Raw genomic sequence first — 18,834 nt, forward strand, 5'->3', positions numbered from 1 at the left:
TGGTCTCGAAGTATGGTCTGAGCTCAGAAATCCCACGAATACCATTGAAACTCCAATCATAGTGGTGGAGAGATCAGGCTAAAGCCTGTGGGGAGGGCGGAGATGAAGGATGGTTCCAAAAAGTAGGGTGAAAACTAGGATGTGGAGATAAAGTAAGGTTTTGGGAGGACATATGGATCGGAAATTCTAGTCTTAAAACGTTGTTTCCTAGATTGTATTCTATATCATTGAACCAGGGCCAAAAGGTGGAAGAGGTGGGTAGGTGGGAGAATGAGGTATGGAGGTGGAACTTAAGCTGGAGACGTGCAAGATTTGAGTGGGAAGCCAAGCTGGTAGAAGAGATGCTAACCCTCCTATCTATGACTAGGCTGCGCCGACAAGAGAAGGATGGCCACGTGGGGAAGTGAAGATGAAAGGTGTTTTTCAGTGAACTCCGCTTATGCATGCTTGGCTAACCAAGGAAGAGGGCCACATCTAGACGTGTTCAAACTTCTTTGGCAGGCTAAAGCTTTCCCTAATGTGGTGACCACAACATGGAGGGCTTTGACGGACAGTCTACCAACCAGAGAGAGGTTGAGTAGGAAAGGGGTGATCTTGAACAATACCTTATGTGCTCTATGTCAGACCACGGCTGAATCCAGTCAACATCTCTTCATGGAGTGCAAACATACTCTGGGTGTTTGGTCGTTGTGTTACAGATGGTTTGGTATAGTGCTCGCACAACATAATGATATAAAGACCAATTTTGAGAGTTTCCACTTACTCCAGGTTAACTATAAACAAAATTTGGTTTGGAAAGGGGTCTGGACAGCAATTGTGAGGAGCATATGGGAACGAGGTGGTGTTTAAGCAGGGTGTAGTAGATGCAGAGGAGATATTCCAAAAGGCCCAAATCAAGTCATGGCTATGGTTAAAACATAAATCAAATTCATTTACCTACTCTTTAGTGGACTGGATTTTAAATCCAATGTTATGCCTCACAAGCTTTAATTAAAAGGGGAGGGAGGTGGATAACTGGTGTGAAGAAGGTACGAGGTATGGTAGATGTTTCTGAAGTGAGATGCTCTCATGGGGAGAAGAGTTAGTGTTAGAATGAGGGGTGTGGCTAAGGAGCTCTTTCTCTTTAAAATAAGGTAACAGTGGGGAATTGTTCTCTGTTCTGTATGCAGGGGTGCTTTTGGATGGAAAAGCTATCATACTGGTTACGGTGGTAAGCTTTTGAAGCTATAAAGCAGGGTTTGGACTAGGGTGATGAGCGCTTATGGGAGAGGAGAAGACGCAGAACGAATTGGAGCTATACACAAGTTCTAGGTCATGCAGGTGTGTAGTAATAATAAGGTTTAAATCCTCGCACAACATTAACAAGTCACTGTTATCAAAGTCTTGAAAAACACCTGTTAAACAGTGGTTATGGTGATCTTGTGACATGGATGCAGAAGGGTTATTACGGTCCCTGGTCGTTGTGATCAAATTCATTGTGTTGACTGAATCATTCCCTAGCATCATAACCTTGGTACACCTCATTGATTTGTAATCATCATTGGGCGAGGCTAGGTAATGCAGAAGTGTGGTAATAGTAAGGATTAAATCCTCTGTTGTGGGAAGGAAAATACTAGGAGCTTAGCCGAACGATGCAGGTTTCTCACTCATGGGGCAGTAATACTGCAACTGTGTATAGCCCCGTGAGTCTATGCATCCAAGCTGGATGAGTTTAGTACCATCTTATTAATGTAGGTTTTGTGTAACTGGGGTGAACCCCAGGAGAGTAGGGATTTGCTGTTATGAACATCTTTCTCTGGATTGGAAGCCCTGAATTACATGTGGTTTATCACATGTGATGTATGGGTATTGTATAAGGGTTGGGACATCCCTGAAATGTCTTTTTTAATTTATTTATTCTTTGCTGATAAAAAAAAAAAACCATGTAAGATCTTTCTCTCTTAGGGTTCATACTTTTGCAATTTGTGCTACATCAATAAATAAAACAACATGATTTATGATGTTAAATTGTATTTTGACCAGTGTAAGTTCTTGTCCAACTATAAAAAGTATAGTTTGTCGACTACTTTGAAAGTACGTCTCAATTAATACTAAAAAAAATTACTATATAACTATTAAAAATAATTAGTCACCTATCGACTAAGTTATATATTATTTTAAAAAGTATAAAATTATTTATAATAATTTTTATTATTAATATTATTTTTTAAATTGGTATCTAAATTAATTATCAAAAGGTTTTAACTATTAATATTTTAGATTTTAAATTAATTTTTAAAAGAATAATTTAGAAATATAAAATCTTGATAGTTAAATTAACACTATAAAATAAAGTTGGTGGTGATCTTATAAGAGATGGATTTTCAACTAATATAAACTTTTAAATACAATATTACATTATATGAATTAGTTTTATTAAATTAGTTGTAAATTTACTTAAAAATTTTATTTTAATACTACATCTTAATATATTCTTAATGCGCCATCCACTTATCCAACACTATCAAGTTTATTGCATATAAATTATGTCTTTGGTCTTCTGGTGCAACACACACTCTTAAAAATGTAGATATGTGCAAGTTCCTAGATGCATGTATCCACACAATATGGGGATTTACCACTCACATATGGAGGTGTAGATAGAAGGAAGAAAAATAGGATAATGGATACGTACAATAATAAGAGTAATGTTTCATTTACTCCAAGAATCTTTACATACGGTGAGGATTGAATACAAACTTTTCTTTAAATGAATTTTCCAACAATGTATGAATATCATTTGAGAAAATTAAAAGAATTTCTCTATTATTAATTCATTTTTTTATATTTTATTACTTCAGCTTTTAGTTTTTATATATAAGTTATAGTAAATATAAGTTATTTTTAAATAAAATAAGGCGAAGAACGTCACTTTATTAAAAACATTAGAAATATTTATTCGATAAACATATAGGAAAGATAAATTTTCATTTTAAAATTAGAAAGAAGTGTGGTTATTATTTTATTAAATATATGAGGAAGATATACGTTTATTTTTAAACTAGATTGTGTGAGTGCTATTAAAATAGAGAATTATAATTTTCTTTATTTTTGTCAACTTCCTTTTATTTTTTTTAATCATAAAATATGTGAATTAACTAAGATTTTTGGTTCATGACTTTCACTTTTTTTTAAATAACTTGCCTTATTAATTTTATTATTTATTTATTTATTTATCTCATTTATTTTTATTACTAATAAACATTTCAATCAAACACAATAATGCTAATCATTTTCTATTCCATAACAAGGAAAATAATTAATAAATATATAGTGATGATTTTAATGTATACAAGATAGAATTTATAATCAACAATTCTAAACATTTAGAAAAATATCAATCTACTAAAGGGTCACATCCTTACATTTTTAAAATTAAGATTTGATTAAATATTTTGGTAATAACAATATCAAATTCTACATAATAAAAAAATTAAAATACTAATAAAAATAGAGAATAAATCATCACAGTCTCTGTCAATACAAAAATCCTAAATATACTGAGAAGGATAAGGTTGGAAATTAAAAAAAAAATGAATGTGTAGGAAAAAAGTGGAGGAAGAATTTGCCTAAAAAAAAGTGAATCACCACTTCCTATTGATTTTGTTCATTCATGTACTAATTATGTTGACGTTGGGACGTAAAACTAAACCCTAAAATTTTCATGTACTAATTAAATTATAAATCTTAAATTTAAATTTTAAACTTTAAATTTCTTATGTTAATATTCTCACCGGCAACACTTTCATTATTTGATCGATACTTCGGCGGCCTCTTCCTACCTCCTTACATTCTCGTGGCAGTAAATGTGAAAATAACTTTTTATCTTTTAATAAAAAAATAAATTAATCTTTAAAATCTCACACACTTTTTTACATTCTTTCTTCTTTCATTTTATCTCGCCTTAACATCCTAAGGATCTTTATTTTTTTTTTCTTACATTGATTTGTTACTGATTTCAATGTCTTTCATTTTTTTAAACTTTCCAAATTACATTATTTGGAAGACATTTTCGAATTCATAAGATATTTTTTATCTGAAAATGTTCTCGAGGTTATAGAATCATAAGCAATTTAAAAAATATATATTCTAGATTACATAATTCAAAAGTTAATCTCAAATTCAGAAATAACTTCTGAATTATGTAATCCGAAATATATTATAAAAAACAGTATTTTGAATGACATAATTCAGAACTTCTGGATTTGATAGTAGTTTCTAAATTATGTAATTCAAATATATTTCAGATTACATAATTTGGAAGCTAATCTCATAAAAAAAACTTTCAAATAATATAATTCAAAAAGCTAATCACAAATTTGAAAAAAGAATTCTGAATTATTAGGAAATTACTTTAAATTTTTTTTTCTTTAAATTTACTTACTTTAAAACATATTTATGACACTAATGTTGCAAAATAATTCAAAATGGTTAAGCACCATGCATGTTTTAAATAAATTATATAGTAAGTGTTTAATTATAATAATATGTAAAAAATATAATTTAAAATTATATTATATTTTTAGTTAAATGTATAGTTTTAAATTTCTTATTTAGTTAATTATATATTTACAAAACTAGTTGAATTAAATTTTGTTGTGAAAAGAAGAAAAGATCTATGGCTAGAAATGATAGCAGAAGACAGCTTCATAAAATGAGTTTTCACAGATTGTTGAAACTAAATTAGATCTGCAGAGAGACCATGGTCCATCAAGGTTCTACAACAATACTAGCTATTCTTCAGTCACTACAAACATTAAAAAAATATAGATAAAATTAAAATTTAGAGAACAAATTAATAATAATATAATGTTAAAAATGAATTACACTAAGATATGAAATTCAATTCAACTCATATTAAGATTAAATAATTTGATTTTTATAGTTAAAATTATTAAAGTCTAACTTTCTCATAAATATTATTTAAAAATTATTTTTTTATTTTTATAATAAATATATTCAAAATAATTAATTATAAATATATAAATTAAAACAAATATAAAAATAGTATTTACAGTAATAGATTGGAATACTTAAGTTTTACTAACTATAATTTGTATTAATTACATTTCAAGAAAAAAATATCATGTTATAAAAAAAAGTTGTAGCAAATAATTCCATTATTAATATATAATATTTTCTTGAAGAATATTAAATTCGAGATCGGATTGAGATAACACATAACACAATATCAACTTATTCTCAAAATATATTAAGTTTAATTTTCAAACTCAACATTAATATTAATTCTAAGTTTTGAGACTGATATATATATATATATGTATATATATGTATATATATGTATATATATGTATATATGTCTATATATGTATATATGTTGATGATTTTACATTTCCTTAATTTTTAAGTTTTACATAATAAATTAATTTTAATTTAAGAAAAATCATTTTATTTTATTTTTTTATCATAAAAATTATTTCTAAGACTATATCTTTGAGTCTTTGGACCTTGGACCACGCAGTATAAGAACCCATTCACAACAATCTCAAAGAAAATTCACAATGTTTAAGTATTTTATGTATGAAATGTGAAGAGGGAACGTAACATCTTAAATTAACTTTGTTAGTTATCTTCATTTTATTTGGATTAACTCAAATCGTGTTAAACTGATTTTTGATAAATCCAATTGAAGTTTTAAATAAATTAGAGTCACTTAATAGAACCTTAAAAATAAGTTCTGGAATCTAATAATTGATTATTTTAAATCTACAATAAATTACTTCCTTAAACATTGATTCCAATATTTGTGCCTATTGGTGTAATTTTCTCATATATTTTAAAATAGTCAATTTTGTAGGTGTTTATTAAAACTTTTTTTACATAATTAGAACTTGAAAATGCTCACGAATAGCCAATGGTGTAGTGCCAAAATCTCTTTCACATGAAAAACTGTTACACCTCAGAAGCTCGACATAAATGCTCACTTAAATAAATTTTTCATTATGTTATATAATTAATAAACCATATCTGTTATACAACAGTCTTGGATCTTGATTAATAATACCAAGTAGCAATGATGTAGTTTCCATTCAGTTATGTCTGATACTGTATATTTTTGTTTGATCAGAAAATTGTATATTAATTATAGTTTCACAAATTAATGCAAGGATCACATCAATACAGTTGGATAGGAATCACATGTAACATCTCCAATGGAAGGATCATGGACCTTAGCCTTGAGCAACTGAGACTAGGAGGCACTCTTACACCATTCATAGAAAACCTCACATTCCTCAACAGACTAAGCTTGTTAAACAATAGCTTCCATGGTGAATTTCCTCATGAGGTGGGTCGTTTACTCTACCTGCAACATCCAAACTTCAGCTATAATAACTTTGGTGGGAGTATTCCAAGTAATCTCAGTCACTGCATAAAACTGAAAGTACTAGCTGCAGGAGCTAACAATCTTACAAGAACAATCCCAACTTGGATTAGAAACCTTTCTTCTTTGTCTCAAATTAGCTTTGGGTTAAACAACTTCATTGGAAGCATACCACACGAGATAGACCTTTTATCAAGCTAGACATATCTGGTGCTATATGGGAATTACTTGTCTGGCTCAGTTCCTTCTTCAATCTATAACAAATCTTCATTATACTATTTCACTTTTAATCAAAACCATCTTCATGGGAAATTACCAGCTGATGTTGGAATTACTCTTCCTAACATTCAAGTATTTGCTGGTGCGGTCAACAATCTCACAGGATCTGTCCCTGCATCATTGTTGAATGCATCAAAACTAGAGATTCTTGATTTCTCCTTGAATGGTCTAACTGGAGCACTGCCAAAGAACTTAGGGGTCTTGAACAGGTTAACTAGACTTAGCATTGAACACAACAGATTGGGAACTGGGAAAACATATGATGTTGGCTTTCTTAGATTCTTTCACTGGTGTAAAAAGATTAAAAGAATACTCCTTATTAAGTGCGGGTTTGCGATTAAACGCATTTGTAAAAAACGCGGTGACATTTTTTAAATTAATTTGATTTACAAATGCGGTTCTAGAGTAAAACCGTATTTGTAAATTAATGTGCACTGATTTACAAATGCGGTTTTTCATATGACCGCATTTGTAAATCATTGGCATTGATTTACAAATGCGGTTTTACTCTAAAACCGCATTTGTAAATTCTTTTTACCCTAAAATTTGAAGCGCGCCACTCAGTTTCAGACTTTCACTTTCTTCTCCGCTCTTTATTTCCACTGTTCTTGCGCTCGCGTCCTCTCTGCATTTTCACCATTGTAAGTTTCGTTCATTCATTCATTTTCGTTCCTTACTTCGTTGGCGCATTTGCATTTTAGGTTACTGTTCCATTGGTCTTCGTTGGTCTGTCCCTGCTTCGCCACCGCCACCGCTTCCGCCGCCGCCTTTGTCGCGTGCCTCTGCCACTCCTATCACCAGCAACTTGGTTCACGGAAAGGTTGGTGTTGTATTTAAAATTTTTTGAATTTATATTTTTGTGTATTATAATTTATATATTATTATATATAAATTTGTATTATATAATTTGTATTTTCTTAAATTTATATTATATATTTAGTTAGTAGTTAATTACATTTTAATAAAAGTTTTATGTTATGTTAGTTGCTACTTTTAGAATAGAATTATCGTGTTTGGATTGAGTCTGGGGGTGTTCGACCCTCGACAAATGTGTGAGATAGAATACTAATTATTAGAAAATCCTAACTATTCCATAATATATAATGGATCGAGGTGGGATTAATGTTGTTCGTATAAGTGATGAGTACGAAAGGGGAGTAGAGGAATTTATACAATTTGCGCAGTGTAACGCGATTATTAGTGGTCATGATGGAGCAAAGATCAGGTGTCCGTGCGTTAACTGTTTGAATGGAAGGATACTGGATGTGAATATCATGAGGGAACACCTGCTATGTGATGGGTTTCTTCGATCTTATACAACTTGGACATGGCATGGTGAATTATTAAATTTACCACGTGTTTCCGTAACTGAAGAATATGTGGGTTCTACCATGGATGAAGCAGTACACGATGATGGAGATGATGATCGATTGGAGAACATGATTCGTGATGTGGGAGCTGAGTGTTTTGCAAAAGCGCATGGATATGGAAGTATGTCAAGAGATGCAGAGACTCCTTTGTATCCTGGATCAACTAACTTCACACGGTTGTCGGCGGTGTTAAGATTGATGAATTTGAAGGCAATAAACGGATGGACTGATAAAAGCTTCACGGAATTGCTCCAGCTATTGAAGGATATGCTTCCAGAGGGAAATACTCTACCTAATCGTAATTACGAGGCCAAAAAGATTCTTTGTCCAATGGGTATGGAGTACAAAAAGATACATGCATGTCCTAATGATTGTATATTATACCGGAAAGATTTTGAATTGTTGAAAAGTTGTCCGAGGTGTGGGTTATCACGTTATAAGTTGAAACAAAAAGATGATGATTCTATTGATGAGATGGAAAAGCATGGACCCCCAATGAAGGTTATGTGGTATCTTCCCATCATTCCAAGGATGAAGCGTTTGTTTGCAAACGCAGACGATGCTAAGAATCTTAGATGGCATGCAGATGAGAGGAAATGCGATGGCATGTACCGACATCCAGCTGATTCTATTCAATGGAAGAAATTTGATGATGACTTTCCAGAGTTTGGTAAAGAATCAAGAAATATCCGACTTGGTTTAGCTACAGACGGAATGAATTTGTTTGGTAATATGAGTACAAATCACAGTTCATGGCCTGTATTACTAGTTATTTACAACTTACCTCTTGGATTGTGCATGAAGCGAAAATACATGATGTTGTCTATGATGATATCCGGTCCGAAACAGCCAGGGAATGATATTGGTGTTTATCTAAGTCCCCTAATTGAAGATTTGAAGTTAATGTGAGACTAGGGTGTTGAAGTATTTGACGGATTTCCTAATGAAACTTTCAAGCTTCATGCCATGTTATTTTGCACCACCAATGACTTTCCGGCATATGGTAACTTATCAGGTTATAGTGTTAAGGGTCACAAAGCGTGTCCAATATAGGAAGAAGACACTGCTTCTCAACAATTGAAACATGGAAGGAAAACAGTATATCTTCGGCATCGGAGGTTTCTTAGAAGTTATCATCCTTACCGGAGGTTGAAAAAAGCCTTTAATGGACACCAAGAGGGTAGTGGTCCACCAACTCCATTAACCGGTGTTGAGGTTTACGAAAAGGTAAATAACATAGACCACACCTTCGGTAAGTAAAAAAAAAAGTCATCTGTGACAAATATTTGGAAGAAGAAATCAATCTTCTTTGATCATCCGTACTGGTCGAGGTTAGAAGTCAGACATTGTATAGATGTAATGCATGTTGAGAAGAATGTGTGTGATAGCTTAATTGGTACACTTCTTAACATTAACGGGAAGACGAAGGATGGTCTAAATGCTCATTTAGATTTGATTGAGATGAACATACGCGACGAGTTGGCACCCATAGAAATGGGTAAGCGTACATATTTGCCCCCAGCCTGTTACACAATGTCAAAAGATGAAAAAATTAGTTTTTGTCAATGTCTAAAAGGTGTGAAAGTGCCACAAGGACATTCCTCAAATGTGAAGAGCCTAGTGTCAATGCAAGATTTGAAGTTAATTGGGTTGAAGTCTCATGATTATCACATCTTGATGCAACAGTTGTTGCCAGTAGCTATCTATGGGATCTTACCAAAAAATGTTAGACATATCATAACCCGTTTGTGCTCATTCTTCTCTTCCATTTGTTGTAAAGTCATTGATCCCTCAAAACTAGATGAACTTCAAAATGAAATTGTTGTTATCTTGTGTGAATTGGAGATGTTTTTTCCTCCGTCTTTTTTTGACATCATGGTTCATCTAGTGGTGCATCTGGTAAGAGAGGTTAGATTATGTGGACCAGTGTACTTAAGATAGATGTATCCTGTTGAGCGGTATATGAAAATTTTGAAAGGTTATGTGAAAAATCATTATCGTCCAGAGGCTTCAATGATTGAAAGGTACATAGCTAAAGAAAGTATTGAATTTTGTTCAGAGTACATGACAAAAGCAAATCCAATAGGTGTTCCAGCTAATTCATGGCACCACAGGCGTTCTACAAGTAAATGTTTACGTGGTGTGAATATTGTAAGCAAATCTCGATCAGAAGTCTTGCAAGCACATTTGTACATATTGAATAACACAAATGAAGTTGTACCTTACATAGAAGCTCATAAAGCCATTGTGAAGGCAAATAACCCAAGACAAGCAGAGAAATCGGTCTTGATGAAACATAATAGAACTTTCATGCCTTGGTTTAAAGACGAGGTGTTCAAGGATTCAACGGCATCAGAGACCTTGACCTGGTTGGCTGCTGGATTGAAGTTTGATGTCATCTCATGTACAGCGTACGAAGTGAATAATTGTATATTTTACACGAAGTCCATGGATGAAAAGAGTACAGTTCAAAATTCTGGTGTTACTCTTTAAGCCGAGTCAATGCAGTTTTCGACTTCGAAAGATACAAATCCAGTACTTGGATCAATGGCATACTATGGGTTTATAGAAGAGATATGGGAGATTGACTACACTAAGTTTTCCGTTCCAGTTTTCAAGTGTAAATGGGTTGACAATAAAAGTGGGGTTAAAATTGATGATTCAGGATTCACACTAGTGGACTTTCGAAAGATAGGGTATCGAGATGAGCCATTTATAATGGTTCAACAAGCATCTCAAGTTTTCTACGTGAAAGATCCTACGTCAGAACATTGGTATGTCGTTTTACACGGCAAAAAACAAGGGGAGACCATATATGATATTGAAAATGGTGACTCCTGTTCATTCACACCAAAGATAATTAATAAAGATGACGATGTAGTTGATGATGTACATGCAACCCGTAAAGACCACAGTGAAGGAATTTACATATGAATTTTCAACCCCCATGCAACCTGTAAATAAGCATTTTAGATTTAGATTTTTATGTATTATTTTTATAAGATTTTAATTCGATGCAAATTAACTAATGTTTGTTACCTAATTTTTTTAACAAAGACATGGATGACGATCAGACCCCACTCAAACCTCAATCCGGACGAGGCAGCAGAGGACCTACTAGATTGAAGTGTCTCGCATTGAGACGTGTTGCTGGTGAGAAGACACGTGTTGACATTGACGTCAACACTGGAGTGACTTTTGGTCCTAAGGCAGATGAGTTTATGAGCTATCTTGGAGTTGTTTCTCATGAGAGGCTCTCCATTCTGATTAATTGATGGGATGAGGTGTCAGAGGTCGACCGTAACATGATCTGGGAGGATGTTCTGGTAAGCTTTACATTTTGATATAATGCTTGTTAATATTCATTGATTAATTTTAATTTGTTGATGTTATTTTGCAGACAATCTTTGAAATTCCTAATGTGGAACCGCTTTGATCAAAGATTATATCCAATATCGGACTCAAATTTCGTACCTTTAAGTCAAGACTGACTTCGAGATACATTTTTGGCGACCTTAAAGACGAAAATCCATGTTTAAAGTACAAACATATTGATGAAGAGACATGGCGTCTTTTTAAAGAAAGCCATGAAAATGAGGCTTGGATGGTAAGTGAAGTAACTTTTTTGTTTATATAACATTAATAAGTTTATCTTATTTACTTCAGTTTGTTTATTTCAATTATGACAGGATCGTCGGAAGAAAGCTCAAGAGATAGCTTTGAATAATCTTACCCCGCACGTTATGTCTCGTTCGGGGTATCGAAAACTTAAGCAAACACTGATAGTGGAAAAGGAGAAATTTAAACAGGGGACGTTGTCTGAGAATGTTGAAACAGGGGTCACTTCTCCTCCATCACCACCTTTTCGCCATGTAAAATGGAAGAGGGACCGAATTAAAAAGTCGGGTGCACCAAGTTCTGAGCAATCCGAGGTTATCATCGAAAAAATTGTAAGTTATTTTTAGTTTTTTTTTCATTTATTTTAAAGCATTAATTATATTAATGCTTGAAAATATGATTTTTGTGTACTCTTGCAGAATTCCTTGGAATCCGACGGTAAATTTGTTGCTGAAGGTCGTCACGATATCCTAGTTGAAGCAATTGGACGACTTAAGCACTCTGGTCGTGTTCGTGAAGCTGGACAAGGGGTCGAAATTAAACTATATTTTGGAGTATCAGAACGACAATCATCCTCCTCCTCCAAAGAGAACGAAACTCAAATGAAGACTAAGATACGTGAAGAATTAATGGAGGAGATGAGAAAGGAGACTAATTTGATGTGGCTAGAGATGAAAAATGAGAATGATCGAATGCGACAAGAGTTTCTATCGCAACAAGTTTGTGCTGAGCCGATTGAACCCCTTGTTAGTCCCACTCCCAAGAGCACAAAGGGGAGTTGTGTGGATCCTCCAACATCAGGGGATGATATCAATGGGCAGACGGAGGATTGTGAGCTACTGGTAGTGGGCGGCAAACTTCCTCGGGTGGTGGCCCTTGGAAAAGTCTATCAAAACGCCACCACCTTACATAACGTTCCTCTCTCCCCTGATGTGGCGAAGGTAACAGTTGAAAAAGTACGATTTCCTAATGCTCGTTTCACTACCTTCATATGAGGTAACCACTGTAGCCGATGCATTTTAGACATTCGTTGTCTGACCCGGAGAGCTCATTCGATCTATGCCCAAACCTCATGTAATAATTTCATTTCATTATATTATTTTTTATTTATATTTATATATTACATATAATTTAATACAAATGTTGTTTATCTTGTAGAAACCTTTTCGGCCACCAAGTCCGAAAAAGAAGTGTGAGGTTCCAGTTGACGATCCTCTAGCTTCCTTACGTCTCATTGCTAGTCAGATTGGCAATGAACCTTTTCCAGTTCCGTGGGATGATACATTTTTTCAAAATAAACACTGAACTGCCACTGATGATTTACAACACAGATTTATCATAATTTATATCTGGGAAAAAGGAGCTCAATATAAGTATAGTTCAATTTTTTATGATGTAAGTATCTTTACCTATTATTCAATTTACTTTATGTTAAATTATTATTGATTATGCTTTAACTAAAAACTTGTAGGTTTTTGCATAGAGTCTGTATCACTGAGGGGAAGGAAAATATGTATGGATTCTTAGATCCTGCATATACTAATCCCGTTGGACCAAACTCATCTGAGACTCAAGCATACATCACTAACACCCTGAAAAAAGAGGGAAAACAAATTTATTTATGCCCTTATATTAATGAGTAAGTTTAATTATATGTCATTAATTATTATTATTTCATGTTTTAAATATTTACTAACTCTTTTCATTGATGATATAGGCATCATTGGCAGTTACTTGTCTTATCAATGGTTGATAAGACTGCTGTGTGGTTTTGTTCCCTACACAAGAAGATTCCCACAAAATTTAAGGATATCATTGATACGTAAGTACATTATAAACTAAACTTTGTATATGTTACTAATTAACCATCTACTAACGAGGTTTTTTGTATTAACCAGTTCATGGCGTGGATATAACATCCTAAAAGGTCGATCAAGTTCAAATAATTTGAATTGGATAAGAATAAAAGTTTGTAATTTTTTTCTTTCTCTATTATCATTGTTTATCAATATACTAACATATTACTTTTTATTGAATTATAGTGTAATAAACAACCAGGAAGCTATGAGTGTGGCTATTACATTATGCAATGGATGATTACCATTATAAGACTAGGTGTTAAAACTGGTTGGAAAGAGGTACTATATATGTTAAATCATTTTTATAATTCTTGAACATATATATATATATATATATATATATATACATATATATATATATATATCTAAAAACTAATTTATGTCAACTTTGCAATGCAGTTATTCACAGAAGAAACACCAATGAATGAGGAAGGCATTTCATATGTTAGAGATTCTGGGTCCACATATTTCATAAATTTTTATAACTCTAGCGTAGGTAAACAATAGTGGTTTTATGTATATGTAATTTGATTACTTGTAAATGTAAATTTTGATGATCTCAATTGATTACTATATTTCTGTATTTGTCTGGCTGGGTTTGATCATTATGTAGGTTATTAATTTATATGGTTTATGCACAATACAAACTGCACTTTAAAAAAAAAAACACTATTTACAAATGCGGTCATTTACCAAAACCGCATTTGTAAATGTGATTTACCTATTTACAAATGCGATCATTTACCAAAACCGCATTCGTAAATGTGATTTACGAATGCGGATATTACCAAGACCGCATTCGTAAATCTTAAACCCCTAAACCCTCATCCCTCATTCATAATAATATACAAATGCGGTTATTTAAAATAACCGCATTTGTAAATCTAATTTATAAATGCGATTCTATGACCCCATTTGTATATCTCCGATTTACGAATGCGTGCTGATCAAATGCGGTTTTATAACCGCATTTGTAAATGTAAAATAACCGCATTTATTTTACATTTCTGCGCCAGTGTTTGGTCAACTGCACAGTTCTACAAGTTTTACGTCTAGGAGTAAATAATTTTGGTGGAGTATTGCCTAAAGCAATTGCTAATTTCTCAAGCCAAATGCACACATTTGCTCTTAATTCCAATGGAATACATGGAAATATACCTCTTGGAATTGGCAATCTTGCTAACTTGGCCCTCATAGGTTTGGAAGGAAACCGTCTAACTGGTAGTCTTCCTAATGCATTGGGTAGGCTGAAAAATCTGAGAGAATTGTATCTGAATGTCAACAAATTTTCAGGTAAAATCCCATCCTCCTCGGGAAATTTGTCTGTATTAATAAAACTCTTTCTGGAGGAGAACAAATTTGAGGGAAGTATCCTTTCTAGTCTTGGAAACTACCAAAATTTATTGGTACTCAGACTTTATAGCAACAAACTCAGTGTCTGAGAACAACTTTTCTGGAGTCATTCCATCTTCTCTTGGCAGTTGCATTAGCTTGCAAAAGCTGCATTTGGAGGGAAATTCTTTTGATGGAAACATCCCCCAAACTTAAAAGAATTTGAGAGGTTCAGTTGACATAGATCTTTCACGAAATAACTTGTCTGGTAAGATTCCTGAGTTTCTTGGGGAGTTCACTGAGCTCAAGCATCTAAATCTTTCATATAATAATTTTGAAGGTGAAATACTGAAGAAGGGAATATTCAAAAATGCTACTTTCCTTTCATTATATGGCAACAACAAGCTATGTGGGGGTGTCCCAAAACTAAATTTCCTTGCATGCACTGTCAGGAAAGCTTCTCTGGCAAGAAGACTTCTTGCTCTTAAGGTGGCTATCCCTATAGCTTGTGCGCTTGTATTACTATTAATTCTATCATGTTTTCTTAAACTGCTCCCCATAGTTAAAAGATCAAAAAAGAAAACTCCTACATCAACTACTGAAAGGGATTTGGAATTGAAAATTTCTTACTCAGAAATTACCAAGTGCACTATTAACCACATACACACAGAACAAGACACAAAAGTATAAATGGAAGATCAATAAAGAATGCATACACGACAACTAACCTTATGAATTGAAGACCACAATTGTGATGAGTTCATAAAAAAATTAAAAAAAAAGTGATGGTCTAAGGAAACCAGACTCATTAGGCATACAGGGTAGAGAATGCAGCAGCCTGTTATCCCTCCACTGTCAGGAGAGGGAAGTTTTCGTTGCTCTGTGAATCCAGCCTCACGCTGTGCCCTCCACTTTAGGAACCAAGAAACCCAAGCCTTCGCTCAGGTCCCATGGTTCAACTCTCAACTTGGAGTGGGCAGGCCTGCATTTCGCAATCAAAGCCCAACCAAATGAAGCCATAGTTCTATCCCACCACCATATTGCCCTCACCTGAGTCACAAGCTGGCGTTACCCAACTCGGCGAACTGACATTCTTGTCAGATGCTTATAAAGATTTGGCTTATTTATGTTTTTCTCAATGCGGGACTTGCAAATATCAATAATTATCATTAATGTGTTTTTTTATGAATAAAAATATTATTTTTAATTGATTTTTGGACTAATGTCTATAAGAGTTGAACAAAAAAATATTTCATAAAAAATACAACCTTTTTTCTTCATTAAAAAATAACTATAAAATACATTCACTCAAAGTTTTCAATATTGACAAATAAATAAAAATATTTCACAAATTATCATACTTTCTAAATAATTTTATATTAATCACATAGTTGAGTTTGAAATCTAAATAAGTAAAGTTGTAATTACTATTTTTAATGTATATGATTTGTTTTTCATAAATTTTGGTAAACTTTGTTAGATAAGAATCTTCGCCTACTCAGTTCGAAGTTAGGGATTGTGTGACATCCAAGTTTCTAGCGATCAATCATTATACATAATTTGAGTCGTAATCATCTTTTTATGAGCGTTATATCCAAAACATGGGCGAATTAAGAGAATCGATCACTGGGCGACAAGTGGTGAGTTAAGTGAATCGATCCTAGATGACCATGTGGTTAGTAAGAATTGGTCTCTAGATGAACTCCTTCAATCTCAACTATATTATATTCATGGAGTAATTACCTGCTACCGAGATTCCAACAAGATTCATAACTTTTTAATTCGTTTTTATTGTTACGTGGAAATTTTGGACGATTCCAAATTTTATTCAAGGCACAAATCATCTATAAAAGTAACAACATAAAAAGGAGAAAGGGAAGGGTTTTTTTTGGACTAAAAATCATACCACATTGAACACTCTCATTAATCTAGGAAGAAATTGTTTTGTTATTTACCCAAACCAATTCTAATCATTCTTACATAAGTGAGATTTTGGTTCTTTACTTATACTTAACATATATCTTATCAATATATTAGTATGAGATAATAGATTCTAAATTGAGTAAAGTGAATGCCTTCATGCTCTTGAATTGCACAATTTTTAAAAAAAAACCCAACTTTTTTTTTTGCTTCTAATGTTAGGAGCACTAACATATGGAGGTGTAGGTAGAAGGAAGAAAAATAGGATAATGGATAATGGATACATATAATAAAAAGATTAATGTTTTATTTACTCCACAAATCTTTTACATACAGTGAGGATTAAATACAAACTTTCCTTTAAATGAATTTTCCAACTATGAATATCATTTGAGAAAATTAAAAGAATTTCTCTATTATTAATTAATTTAATTCTTTTATATGTTATTACTTTAGCTTTTAGTTTTTATATATAACTTCTAGTAAATATATGTTATTTTAAAATAAAATAAGGTGAAGAACGTCACTTTATTAAAAACATTGGAAATATTTATTCGATAAACATATAGGGATGTTCATTTAAAAATTAGAACGAAGTCTGGTTATCATTTTATTAAATATATGAAAGATTATATACGTTTATTTTTAAACTAGATTGTGTGAGTGTTATTTAAATTAGGGAAGTATAATTTTCTTTATTTTTATCAACTTCCTTTTATTTTTTTTAACCATAAAATATGTGAATTAAGTAAGATTTTTCGTTCATGACTTTTATTTTTTTTAATAACTTGCTTTATTAATTTTATTATTTCTGTATTTATCTCATTTATTATTATTACTATTAAACATTTCAATCAAACACAATAATGTTAATCATTTTCTATTCAATTACTAGGAAAATAATTAATAAATATATAGTGATGATTTTAATGTATACATGATAGAATTTATAATCAACGAATAGTAAACATTTACAAAAATATCAATCTACTAAAGGGTCACATCCTTACATTTTTAAAATTAAGAGATTTGATTAAATATTTTGTTAATAAGAATATTAAATTCTACATAAAAAAAAAAGTCATCACACTCTCTATCAATAAAAAAAAGTCTTAACATATATCGAGAAGAATAGGGTTGAAAATTTTAAAAAAATATATGAATGTACAGGAAGAAGGGATGAAGGTGCTGGAAGAATTTGCCTAAAAATAGACATTACGACTTCTTCTGTTTGTTTTGTTCATATATGTTGTTCTCGCTAGTTGATTTTGGTGAGAAACTCCACTTTTGATTTGTCTCTTTTGGAATTTATTCTATATCTTCTCGTTGCACTGGACGTGGCTCCGTTGAAATAGATGGGGCTCTACCTGTTGTTCACTCTCTAACAATCAAGTCAGAGAGAGCATACAAAACAAGAGAAGTATTCAGTTTCAATTTAGTATTCAGAAACAACATACATTTACCTAGGGTCCCATGCTATGTGCAACAGATAATCAATTTACATGCAGGGCGCCTACTTGGATCATCTTACCGAGAAAGGTTGTATTAACTGACAAAAGATAATCAATTTACACTTAAGGAGCCTACTCTGATAGTCTTACCGAGACAGGTCGTCTTACCTGACAACAGATAAACAAAACTAATGCACCCCCTTTCAAGAACAATTTTTTCATTAGGTGACCTCGTTAAAAAACCCTGTTTTTTTTTTTTGCCTCAATCCCACCCTTCTCTTTAAAGCCTCAGAACTAATGTGAGCTTGTTTGCGCACTTCATCTAGCAGATCTAGGTTCACATTCCTTCCTTCATTAGACTATTCAATAACGAAGTTCTGGAACCGAGGAGAGCTCTCTTAGATCTCTATCGATATCACGACGTCTGACCCATATACCAAACTGGAGGGCGTCTCCTTAGTTATTGACTGAGGAGTGGTGTGATAAGTCCACAAAATTCGGGGAACTTCTTCTAACCAAGTTGCTTTAGCCTTTTCTAGTCTCCTCTTCAACCCTCTAAGCAAGACTCTATAGGCATACTCAACCTGGTCATTCGTGTGAGGGTGTTCTACAGAGCTAAATAT

General features: G+C 32.7%; 1 non-coding gene and 1 pseudogene across 1 annotated transcript; one reads left to right on the plus strand and one right to left on the minus strand.

The window, feature by feature from the left end:
- The first annotated feature begins 6,160 nt into the window (after positions 1-6,160).
- LOC150025401 (uncharacterized) lies at positions 6,161-15,556 on the plus strand (annotated as a pseudogene).
- A 62-nt stretch (positions 15,557-15,618) lies between these two features.
- On the minus strand, positions 15,619-15,922 carry LOC150025402 (signal recognition particle RNA). The gene has a single exon (XR_016515260.1).
- Between the last annotated feature and the right edge of the window lie 2,912 nt (positions 15,923-18,834).

Source organism: Phaseolus vulgaris, chromosome 8 (genome assembly GCF_051622355.1).
Source record: "Phaseolus vulgaris cultivar YP4 chromosome 8, ASM5162235v1, whole genome shotgun sequence".
Lineage (NCBI taxonomy): Eukaryota > Viridiplantae > Streptophyta > Magnoliopsida > Fabales > Fabaceae > Phaseolus > Phaseolus vulgaris.